The 12,249-nt window shown below is 44.6% G+C and overlaps 1 pseudogene; it reads left to right on the plus strand.

Annotated features, from left to right (window-relative positions):
• The first annotated feature begins 10,704 nt into the window (after window positions 1-10,704).
• LOC116863507 lies at window positions 10,705-11,389 on the plus strand (annotated as a pseudogene).
• Window positions 11,390-12,249: the final 860 nt, after the last annotated feature.

Consider the following 12,249-nt stretch of genomic DNA (forward strand, 5'->3'; position numbering starts at 1 on the left):
CCAGTTGCTGGAGTAGTCCTTCCAGAAAGTAGTCAAGTCTGGGTTAAAAGGAGAAAAAAGGATCCCTATATGTTAACACAATAGCCAACCAACTCCCGCATGTAATCCGGTGATCCGTGTGTAAATATTACTGCCATCCCTAAGAGTACTGGGGTAAGGTCAGCGTGTTGTCAAATTCTCCCTCATTTGATCCAACATTTCCCACATAGCAGCTTGTCTTCAAAAAAATTTGCACATCCGGACATTGTATGATTTATAGTGTTCTAACAATCTTTTGTGGAACCCATTTCATGTCGACGCAGGAGAGCTAGCTCTTAGCCTCATGTTAGAAATCAGAAAACTGAAGTTTGAGGAAATGGAGGCTGGTCACCAAAGGGTCTTTGACAAGACCCAGGTCAAACTCTTGGCCTTCAACTTGCACAGTCATAACTGGAAAAACCACTGAGATGAAGAAGCAGAATAAAGACACTTGTTGATTTGCTGACAAACTACTCCCATAGGAGTGCTGGGACTGTGATAAGGAGGGGCTCTGTTAGGGAAAGAGGTATCTGGGCTCTGCAAGTTTCTGGGAAGTAGAGCGATAGCAGATGATGGCACAGGTGAGCACAGAGAAAACAGTGTGAGTGAGACTTAATGGTCATGTGAGGAAATGAATTTTGGAAGCCAAAAGAAAATCAAACCCAGGAGTTGAGGTCACTTGCCTCCCACCGCACCCCCATTAATGTAGAAAGATCCAACGAGGGAGTGAGTGTTAAATCTTCTGATCCCAGTGCAGTACTACTTGAATAACACCGAAGAGGGCAAAGGGGTAATGTCAGTTTCAAACATTTGTTGGAGGGGAGGCCACAGCAATATATTGTTATGACAGAACAGCCAAGTGTGATATCAATACACCTCACTCAGTTCTTTGGCATACTTTCAGCACACATTTACTAAGCGCCTGCTGAGAGCTCGCGCCTGTGCCGGCAGACTGAGATTGAGTCTGCGTCACTTAGGGACAAACTGAGTGTCAGTAAGAATCATCACTAAGATGGACCTAACTAAGCTACATCAACTGCGATTAAATATCGAGACCACAGCGACTCTAAAGAGACACAGACCTCACAGTCACCATTACTAAATGCTAGGAAATAAATTCATTGTTTGGAAATTGGGTGAGCAGAGGCAAATAATGAAATAATTGTCCCGTGTTTGGCATATGAACTGTAACATTGGTTCCCAAAGAGTGGATGAAGGAAGTTGCTCATCAGAGAAGAAGTCTATCTCATACATAAAGAAGGGTAGATAGAATTAAAATATCTCCATTTTAAGCCTCAACGGACACCAGCGCCCCAGGCTGGCATTATAAAAAGAGGGGCAGCCATGCAGGATGTGCCTCCTGAGAGAATAATGCAACACTGCCTCTGAGACTTTCTGGCCAAAATAGGAAGACTGGATCAGAAGAGGACCCCGGCTCTAATTCCCTGTCACAAATGGCAGAATTCCTTTCTTTCTGATGGCTGGACTAACATTCCCCCTGCTCACATGTCCTTCCTGTGAAGAAACAGAATCTTCCACAGAAGACTCCTACATGTGGCCCATCCACTTCCGTGGGCAGAACTGGGTCACGGGGCCACCACCGTTGGATGCAGAGGAGGCTGGAAATACCATCACCTGGCAAAGGAGAATGGGAAAACAATCAATGACTGCACTGGAGAAATCCAGAGTCCCACCCTGGGATCGGACATGATCCTTTTTTTTTTTTTTTTTTAACAAGATCAGTTTTTCTTACAATTGGGCGTTGGTAGGAAAGGCGGTTGGATCAGAGATCAATAAATCCAGTGAGAAGGAGAGGCAGGGCTCCTAGGATCAAAAACACAGTCAAGGGTAAGGACTGAATATGCACTGAAGGGGGTAAATTCATAAAGACTGAGCCACATACCGTTTCCACATACCACTTTCATAACTGCCACCTTCTTCCGTGCTTCCAACCGTTCTATAACATAGGTAGCCGGCATTAATCTCCTCGTTATGCATGAGGGACCACAGACTCCTAGAGAAGGGGCGAGGTGGCTTGTTCAGGGTTCTGATTAGTGCCTCTAAGGCACATTATTTTCCCTCTACCCTGGTCCATGGTCCCACCTCTGACTTACTACATTTACCGTGGGAAAGAGAAACGGGGGAAGGGAAAGGGGTCCGTTCTTTCCTCAGCACAGTACAAGACATAGTGCATGTCGGGAAGGGGACACACTTTCAATTCTGGCCACTTCTCTGATGACGGGAGATGGTGGCACAGGACACACGGGAAGAAACCAGGGGTGTGTGAACCCAGACAGACGGCATGTGAAGAGGCAGCAAGACGGTGTCCATGTGCAAGCCAAGAAGAGAGGCTCCAGGGGAAACCAACCCTATGGGGACCTTGATCTTGGCCTTCCTACCTCTGGAACTGTAAGAAAATAAACCTTTGTTCTTAAAGCCACCCAGTGGGGGCATTTTGTTATGGCAGCTCTTGTAAACAAATACACTGCCCCACACTATCCCTGCTGCCCATGCTGCACAGCCTGATCCAGCGTGACATGTGGGATCACAGGAGCTCAGCCATGCGCTGACACAAGAAGACTTCAAGGCCTAACACACCGCCACAGAAAGTGGCTTAGAGACTCAGCAATCTTACCATACTCGGAGGTAGCCGCCACCCTGGTCGTGTTGCCAGTACGTCCGACCATAGTTACAAAGAATGCCTCTGCTGTGCAGTTGGTCCCACGTGGCTCTGTCGTGACATCAGAGGCCTGACCATGTCCTGCCAGAACATCAGAGGAAGTTCCCAGAAGACCTTTCTGATGCCCCATACTCCACTTCATGCCAGTAATAGGTTGCCACTCACAAAGGCAAAGAGTTGTTCTTCTTTACGTTGACTTTACTCCCCTACCGTGTTTTACCCCAAGCCAGAAGGGTCTGACTCGGTTCCCCTCCGTCCTTAGTGTCCATCCTTAAAGGACTGTGTTTCCTGACATGAGAATCCTGCCAAACTGAATGCTCTGTTCTCTAGTTAGGTAGATGCATGTGACTCAACGCCATTTGTAGACTGACGAGTTCTTGGTGTGTGAGTCTGTTTTGAAGAGTACCGGCAAGAGGGAGATTCCCATTATTAAAACAACTCAGGATCTAGTCTTTGGACTAGATATTTAATATTTAATATTCCATTAAATTTCAATCAGTGTTTTCATATGTCACGAATCCTTCAGACTCGCCTGTTGTTGTTTCGCCTGTTCCACCTGTTGTTGACATGTGACATTCCCTCTTTCCTCTGAAAACTTACTGTAGTCTTACTCAGCTCTTCATAGAAAATCCAGGCACTGAAGGTAAGAAGCATACCTACTCACAGTAGATACTGTAGGTGAGTAAGAGCAAGGACACAGGAGGATGCCCCGTCATTATTAATTCTACTACTTATTCTGTTGATAGTTCCGTGCTTGCCCATTAGTTCTAAAATCTGTCTTGCAATAGATGAAGCAAACCCTTCGGATACCCAAATGAGAAAGGAGAAGTGCTGTGGTGGCTGAGTGCTGTCTCTGTCGATTATATTGGATGTATGTCAGAAAAGAGTCCCCTAATGTGAGAGCAACGGTGAATAGGTTGTGTCCACCAACACTGACCCTGGGAGCAAAAATGGTTTTTGTTTGTTTGTTTGTTTGTTTGTTCGTTTGCTTTTCTTTCCACAGGAGATAGCCGGGTTTCTTTGATGAGAGTTAGAAGAGAGAGTATAACTTCTCTGCTCTGATCTTAAAGTAATTCACCTACTAAGAACAGAAACTTCACCATCAGGGGTCTGAGAATCCGGTGTAGGTAATTTCTTATCTCACTTAATTTAATCTTGAATAGAAAATAAACGGTCCGTGATGAAAAAGCCTTTCAATTCTCTTCTGTCTCACAGAATGGAGAACACCCCACTCACTCATTTACGGAAACCACACATCTATTACTGGGAGACTTGCTGGGGAAGGGGAAACCTTACTTGATCATGGCCTAAACTCACGCCTAAGATATCCGAGGTCTGGCCGACAAGGCACGCAGTGAATTGTGCACATGCCTACAGTGGGATCCCAAAGGTTGGTTCCAAATTTTTCTTGCCAACTGAAAAGAAAATGGAAACCTTGTATTTCTAACTTGAACAGTGTCTTTAGGCTACATGCTACAAGTCGGTTAAGCTTGCAAACTTCATGCTAAGCAAAACAGCCCAGACACAAAAGGACATGTCCCTTAGGATTTGACGGATGGTTCAATGTCTAAAAAGGAGGCAAAATCATAGAGACTGAAAGTAGAGTAGAGGATACCAGGGACTAGGTGGGAAGAGTAGAGGGGGAGTCATTGTTCAACGTGCACAGCGTTTCTGTTCGCAGTAGTAAACAGTTTGGCAAGAGCGGTCATAGTTGCACAAGATTGTGAACCTAATTAATGCCCCTGAATTGTACACTTCAAACGGTCACAGTGACCGTTTCACACCCTAAATATGTTTTTGCCACAATAAAAACATTTTAGGGCTTTTGATCAGGAGGCAGAAGTGTCTCCCGAGGGCCAGAGGCAGCCTTCCAGAAGGGGTACCTAAGTCTGTCTCTGGATAATGATGGCAGAACCCAGGCAGAGTGTCCGGTACCCAGCAAGGGCTGCGTAGGTATTAGCTGCTGCTGAAATCATCGTCTGCCCTGCTCCTTCTATGCACAAGTTGTGTCTCTGCGATCCCATGGACAAACCTGTGCGCCTGTCAGCCTTCTGCTTGCCCTTTCCCTGAAGTTTTCCCTGTCTTCCCCCTCCCTTCTGCCGGTTCTGGTATGCTGTTACCCTCCAATGTGGAATGCATGATGTCAGTGATTGTAGTTTTTAGTTTTCCATTTTTCAGTGTATCCATTTGATTTAGAAATTCTAGTGTCCTGATGAAACCTCAAGTTTGTCATCCATATTCTTGAACATATTAATCATAATTATTTCACGGTCCGTGTCCGATAAGTATGCTATTGGGGTATTCTGGGGGATGTTTATCTCTTCCTCTTTCTCTTCATCTGGGTTTTGATGAGTCTGGTGGTTTAATTAAGTGCCAGGCATTGTTTACGGAAAAGCTGAGTGCTCCTGGAGGATGCGTCTCCCTCCGTAGAAGTTTTACCTTCTCCCTGGCAGGCCTCCAGGGTAGGGGCCATGACATCAATCCAGCCAGGGGCTGAGCTGACTCAAGGGTGCTCCGGGCTTTATAAGGCTTGCACCACCTCAGGTTTCCCCCCCCTCCCGGATGGTAGGTAGCCCTTCAGGGGTCCCCACTGACAGTCTGGGGTGGTTTCTGGGGGCCCTCTTTCCGGTGAGTTCTGCAGGCACGCCTCTTTTTACTTCCCTACACCCTGGGACTGCTGAGAAATCTGTTGAGACTTTGAACAGCTGTCTGCTCAGCTTCCTAGTCTCAGGTCCCATGCAGCTTAGGTATGGAGGAATGCCTCCAGGGAGAAAACCACCCAGTGCAGGTCTCAGGTCTGCCCGCCTTTCTTCTTCCTAAGGCCTCGACTTCTCAAATACTGACTGCTCTGTAAGTCGGACTCTGAGTTTTGTTCCCTAGCCCCGCGAGTTTTCTGAGGAGCTGCTGTCTTCTCTCACTTGGTGGGTGCTTTGTCTATAGAATGATGCCCTGTCACTCGGGGCACTGTGGCCTTCAGCACTTCCCTGAGGGGAGAAAAGTAGCACAGGATTGCTGCATTCCCCTGCAGAGCTTCTCTGTTCTCCAGATTTCCTCTACCTGGATGTGCTGGGCAGAGAAGAAGTTCTCTGATGCCTTTAAGCAATGTTGGCTATCTTCCCCCTTTATCCAGACTTTTGTTTTTCTCTGTGAGATAATAGGACTGAAACGGGCTCTTTCATCACGACCATAGGTGGAAGTGGAAATGACCCCTATATGAATTTTACGTCTGGTTTTTTTTTTTAGTCTAAAAGAAATACACAAATCCTGCTCTGAAATATGTTCCAAAAGAATATTAATTTCAGAAGCTTGTCCTACCAGGTATTAGTAGAATGCTGAGGTTTGAAACACACATTTTGACAAAGCAACAGCTACAAAATCATCAAGGAAAAATGTGTGACCTAACAATTTTTTCTGCAATCAAATCTGTCATTCAAGTATAAAAGCAATAGGCAAAAAATTGGAAGCACGTGCTAAGTCAGGGACATTCATTCTAAGGACTCTGCTTTAATGAATTTGGTATCGTATGAACTCAGTCAATAACGATAGAAAACCTGAGGCAAATAGACTGCTATTGAGAGCCAAATGTCCATAAGACTAACAAATCAAGTGAAAGAGCTGTAAATAAAGCTCACATTTTTTAAGGCAAACATAGAGGCATGGAAAGAGGGAGAAGGGTATTCTAACCGGATCTTTGATCATAGCTAGACATTAGTAAAGAATGTCCAAAGGACAGATTAGGAACATTGCATAGAGCTGTACTTAGAAAAATACCAACAAGAATGTTGGTGTGCGGGGATGATAGCGGAGCCTCACTTCTTTTTGCTTCTGCCCTCTAAATTCAAATGATTTCCTTGGAAATATTTCAACAAATTATCAAGAAAAGAGTGTAACTGGTGGAAAGGAAAACGTGTTCTACCTAAGGACCTAAGGATTTGAATATCTATGCTATGGTGAATTCCCTGACCTTTGTCTTCTTTTTTAAAAAGATCGTGTTTATTCATTTGAGACAGAGAGATACAGAGAGAGAGAGAGAGAGAGAGAGAGAGAGAACATGCACAAGGGGAGAGGTAGAAGGAGAGGGAGAAGCAGACACCCTGCTGAGCTGGGAGCCCAAGGCAGGGTTCCATCCCAGGACCCAGAGATCATGACCCGAGGCCAAAACAGATGCTTAACCATGTGAGCCACCCCTGTGCCCCTACCACTATCTAGAATTAAATCGAGTTTCAGCGATGGGCATCAAAGAAACGCCAACACTCCTAGAAAAACACAGGAAGAACGGAGAAAGAAATAAAGTACACAGACACAGCAAAACAAAAACAAAAACCAAAACCAACAAAGAAAATAAAAACAGGGTCTGCTTTCAATGGGTGAACATCAGGAAAAATGGAAGCTCAACTGTGACATAAAGGAGAGATGGACACACAAGAGAAGTACCAAGGGAACTAACCGCAGCATTTGCAAGAACTAGGCCTGGCCTGCGGGGCAGGTCCATCCACTCTGCCCCTCCAAATGAAGGAAACAGCAGGATCCACCTTCCCAAAGCAGCAACTATAGCTGATTCTCAGAGGCCTGACCCACCTGTGCACTTCTCAAGACTACCACAGTTTTGCATCACCACCTGCACAGGTGACTCCAGTAGGCTTCATGTCTCCTAGGTGTCCCTTCAATGGCAGAAGGGGATCCAAGGCCAGAGTCTCTCTCTACTCCAGCCAACAGAAAGGTTCCAGCTGGATATGGGGGCTCACGTCATGCTGCCCAGCAAAACATCCTGGCCAGGCGCCTGCAGTCCCTCCACTCATTGGCAGAAAGCAACCGGGCCTGGCATTCGTACCAGAAGGCGATCTAGTTTTGGGGTGCCTGCACACTCCACCCAGTGGTGGAGAAATACCCAGGCCTGCAGCTCCTAGCCCTCCCACCAGCAGCAGCAGGTGTCATGGTAGATGACCCCCTCCCCTGGGTGTACTGGCAGATATAGAGTAGGAAGGCCAGTGGTACTGGGTGACTGAAACACAGGCCAGGCGAGAATGTTCTGCATCCTTTAGGCCCTGAATCCCACACCCCCACCTAATGACATCCCACGGCCCATGGAAGCATTTTCTGCTACCACGGGCATGTCTGGCAGTCACCCATCAGAAAATCAGGTGGACTCAGAACAACGTAGCTCAGGAATGCTTTGCAAACGCTCATGAAATGAAGTGACAATGGAACTGCGTCCCCCCAAAGTAGGCCAGAACAGGCAGGCCAAACCTTAAAACAGGGCAACTTACTATGAAAGGATCAAGAGTCTTTTCATAGACTATCCAAACTGTGCAGGTCAGGATAAAAAAATTGTTCTTCAGACGTAGAGCCAGGGAAGTCAAAACTTAAACGAGAAAAGGCAAACCCCGACAACAACAGAGATGAATCAGATGTTAGGACTCGCTTGCAAAGATTTTAAAGTAGCCAGTATAAAATTTCTTGAAGGAGTAATTATGGATTACTATGAAATTAAAAAAAGAGAGCAAAGCTCTGCCAAGTTACAGAAATAATATGAAACATGCCAAATGGAAATTAAATATTTAAAAATATCATAAAGAAAATAAAAAACTGCTGGCTGGGATCCATTGTAGACTGTAGATGACAGAAGATGAAATCAGTGAACTTGAGGCCAGATCAGACTATGCTGTTGTTCAGGAATGAAAATGTTCTTAAGGAAAACGGTACAATAAGCAAACAAACATGGACAGAGTTTGGGAGCTGTGGGATGAAAGCCAATGGGCTAACATTTGAATCATCTGAGTTCCAGAAAGAACAAACAGTCGAAGCAATATAGATCCAATTCAGATATGACACAGCAGCTAGAGTGATCAGACAGGGAAGATAAACAACTATGATAAATATGTTCAGATTTCCAATGGGATAAGTAGACAACATGCAATAATAATAGATAGGCAATGGAGGTAGGTAGGTGGAAACCGTGAAAGAGAATAAAAAGGGAATGCCAGAATTCATACTACGGCAATAGCTGTGAAAAATGTCTTTGATGGGGTCCTCAGGAGTTGTGACCTGCCCAAGTAAAGAATCAGTGACCTTGAAGAATGGCCAACAAGGACTTCCCAAAGTGAGCCGCAAATAGAGAAAAAAAAAAAACAAAACAAAACATGAAAAAATGCAGAGTAGAACATCCAAAAACTGTGGAACCATTTCAAAATACATGACATAGACATAATTGGAATGCCAGAAGTGGAAGTAAGGGGAAAAGGAGCAGAAAAGATATTTGAAAAATGATGACTGTGAAATTTCCAAATTACTGATGGGCACTGAATCAGATACCCAGAAAGCTCACAGGACAGCAAGCTACCTCGTGGCCTATAAATGTGAATAAACGAAAAGATAACTAAGAAATCTGGAAGAAAGCCAGACCAAGACACACACGCGCACACGCACACGCACACGCGCACACCAAGAACACCAAGAACAAAACCCATAGAGGACCAAGAGGAAAATTACAGTGAAGTCGTGTGAGTGACCATGCAAGCAAAAGAGAATTAGGGGACATTTTTCGTGTGCCAAAAGAAAAAATAATTCACCAACCTAGCATCCTTATACATCTGGTTAAAACTATTTGGTAAAGAAGAGTAAATAAAGACTTTTTCTCTCAGACAAAGAAAAATGAAGGGAACTGTCACCGTTAGACCTATCCTGCAAAAAATGGAAAGATTTTATTCAGGAAGAAGAGAAATGATGAAGGTCAGAAATTTGGATTTACATAAGAAAGGGAGTGCCTCAGGGAAGAAACACAGGAAGGCAAACAAAGTTAATTTTTCTTAATAGATCAGAAAGTAACCTGTTTATTTATGTTTTTTTAATTTATTTATTTGAGAGAGAAGAGAGAGAGACAGACAGAGTTCGCGCGAGAGAGCAGGAACAGTGAGGAGAGGGAGAAGCAGACTCCCCACTGAGCAGGGAGTCAGATGCAAGGGGATGCGATGCAATGTGGGACTGGACCCCAGGACTCCGGGATCATGACCTGAGCCAAAGGCAGCTGCTTAACCAAGTGAGCCACCCAGGCACCCCAAAAGTAACTTGTTTAAATAATAAAATTTATCTTATTCTTGATAAATGCCAAATAAATGTTTCAATAATGAGAGTCATAACGTAGCCGGTGAGTATAGCACAGGAGTTAAGTGAAAAGAATGGCAGTCGTGGGAAAATGGGCAGAAATAGTGTAAGTTACCTGCTCGGTTTGTCAAGAGTGTCATTTGAAGGTGCCCTTACATTAGTTTGAAGTGAAATGCAACCTCTAAGGAAAGATCTAAAATGTTTGTAAGCACCTGTAATTGATACACTAAGAAGTGAACGAAAAAACTGCCTTTATGTAAAATGCTCAATTAAAACCAGAGAAAGCAGGAAAGTAAGCCTCTTGTAATGAGTAGGAAATAGCTACAGGCATGGTTGATACCAGTGCAAGTATTTCAGAATCCACTTTAAATGGGAATGGTCTCTAAATAGCAATCAAAAGTCGCAGCGAATTTCACAACTGCAGCTGTATCTATAACGTCTGCGAGCCCCTACTTTCAGTACAGTGACTCCGAGAGGCTTAAGTAAAGGGATGGAGAAAGACACACCGTGCTAACAGTAAGCTAAAGAACTTCGGAGTGCTGATACAAATTTCAAACTGTCAGGGGCATAACACTCACAGAAATCGACAGAACTGTCACAGCCACGGGAAGCCTAGGAAGATACTAAGAGTACTAAAGATGAGGTCGTACCCTGCATGGGATCTGGGAACACAAAAACAACATTAGAGAAAAGCTGAGAGAGTCTGAATAAAGTATAGTCTTCGGTTAATGATAACATCTCAATATCAGTGTGTTACAATGTGCCACATTACCATAAAATGATAATAATAGAGGAAATGTGATTGTGGGGGTATAGGAGAACTGTCTTACTCTCTTAGTGCTAATTCTGTAAGCCTCAAACTGTTTCAAAATGTAAGCTTTACTTTCAAAAAGCACATTGCTACTATGTTGCCGGAGTTGCAGTTATCTCGAGGCTGGCCGGGTAGTCAGTTTTTTTTTTTAAAGTATACTCAACCCTACTCCTGCAACAAGGCTGTGGGCCAGCAGCATCCGAACAGCTGACATGTGGATGGATGACTTTAAAGAGCTCTATGACCATCACAGCCCCCCGCCCCTGTGGAGCCCTTTGGGGATGTAACAGAGAGGAGGCAGCTCCATGCAAAACTCCGGTCGAAGGGTTTCAGGTGTTCTTGGAGAACGTGTACCCAGAATCGCACGGGCCTGACCACAAGCCTACCTTCTTTGGGATGTTCTGGAACAAACGACTGAAAGGTTACTGCTTTGACTCTTACCCTCCCAGTGAAAACCAAATCGTGGGACACCGGGTCCTTTTGTACCTGTCATGGAATGCGTCAGCAGCAGTTTTTCAAGTACATGTCCCAGAACAAAGTACGCTATTGCACCCACCAGCCACAGCCCGCGTAGCTGTGGACGCAGGAACGGGAGTTCTCAACCTGCATGTCTGCCAGGAAACTGCCACAGAGAATCAGAAGTTCATCTTGCGGGGGATGGCTCTTTATTTCACGTACACTCCAATAAATGCGTTCAGGCTGAGAGGAAGGCATCACCCTTACGGGACTGCATGGATAGGGAACATCAGAAAGGGCTTTTCAAGGGACACATGAAATAAAGTGTCGCTGAACCAAGGCCCCCATGGAAGGAGTGGGAAGGCCCCCGGACTCTGTGCCCGACAGAAACTTAGCTGAGCACAGTGACAGACCCACCCGAAGCCTGGCTGCTCCTCTTTTATAAGGAAGTCGTTTTGCAGTCTGTGAAAGTCATGTTGGATTTAATAAGCTTTAGACTGATTTTGAAAACTTCAAAATTGCTCCCAAGAAAGGGTAGTCATAAAATATTAACTCTTGGTATTCAGAGAATTAAAACTTTTCGGTATTTTTCTTTTTCTATTTTTTTTTTTAAGATTTCATTCATGTACTTGAGAGAGAGAGCGAGAGCAAGGCATAAAAGAGCAGGAACAGAGGGCAGAGGGGAAGAGAGAGAGAGAGAGAGAGAAGCAGACTCCCCACTGAGCAGGGAGCCTGACGCAGGACTCAACCCCAGGATCCCGGTATCATGACCTTAACCAAAGGCAGACACTTAACTGACTGAGCCACCCAGGTGCTCCAGTACTTTTCTATCAAGACAAAAAAAGTCAGTCTGGTCCAGTGTCATCCAAAGCCATTGTTTCCTTGTTGATGCTGTGTTTCAATGCTGTCTACGTGGTGTTTTAAAGTCCTCTACTGTTATTGTAACTTATCAATTATTTCTTTTGTGTTTGTCATTAATTGTTTTATATATTTGGGTGCTCCCATGTTGGGTACATGAACATTTACAGTTGTTAGGTCTCCTTGTTGTTTTGTCTCCTTTATTTTGATAAAGTAACCTTCTTCATCTCTTGTTAGCATCTTTGGTTTAAAATCTAGTTTGTCTGATGTAAGTATGGCTACTCCAGCTTTCTTTTGTTGTCCGTTAATGTGATAGATGGTTCTC

This window comes from Lontra canadensis, unplaced genomic scaffold (assembly GCF_010015895.1).
Source record: "Lontra canadensis isolate GAN:19392208 unplaced genomic scaffold, GSC_riverotter_1.0 scaffold1384, whole genome shotgun sequence".
Classification (NCBI taxonomy): domain Eukaryota; kingdom Metazoa; phylum Chordata; class Mammalia; order Carnivora; family Mustelidae; genus Lontra; species Lontra canadensis.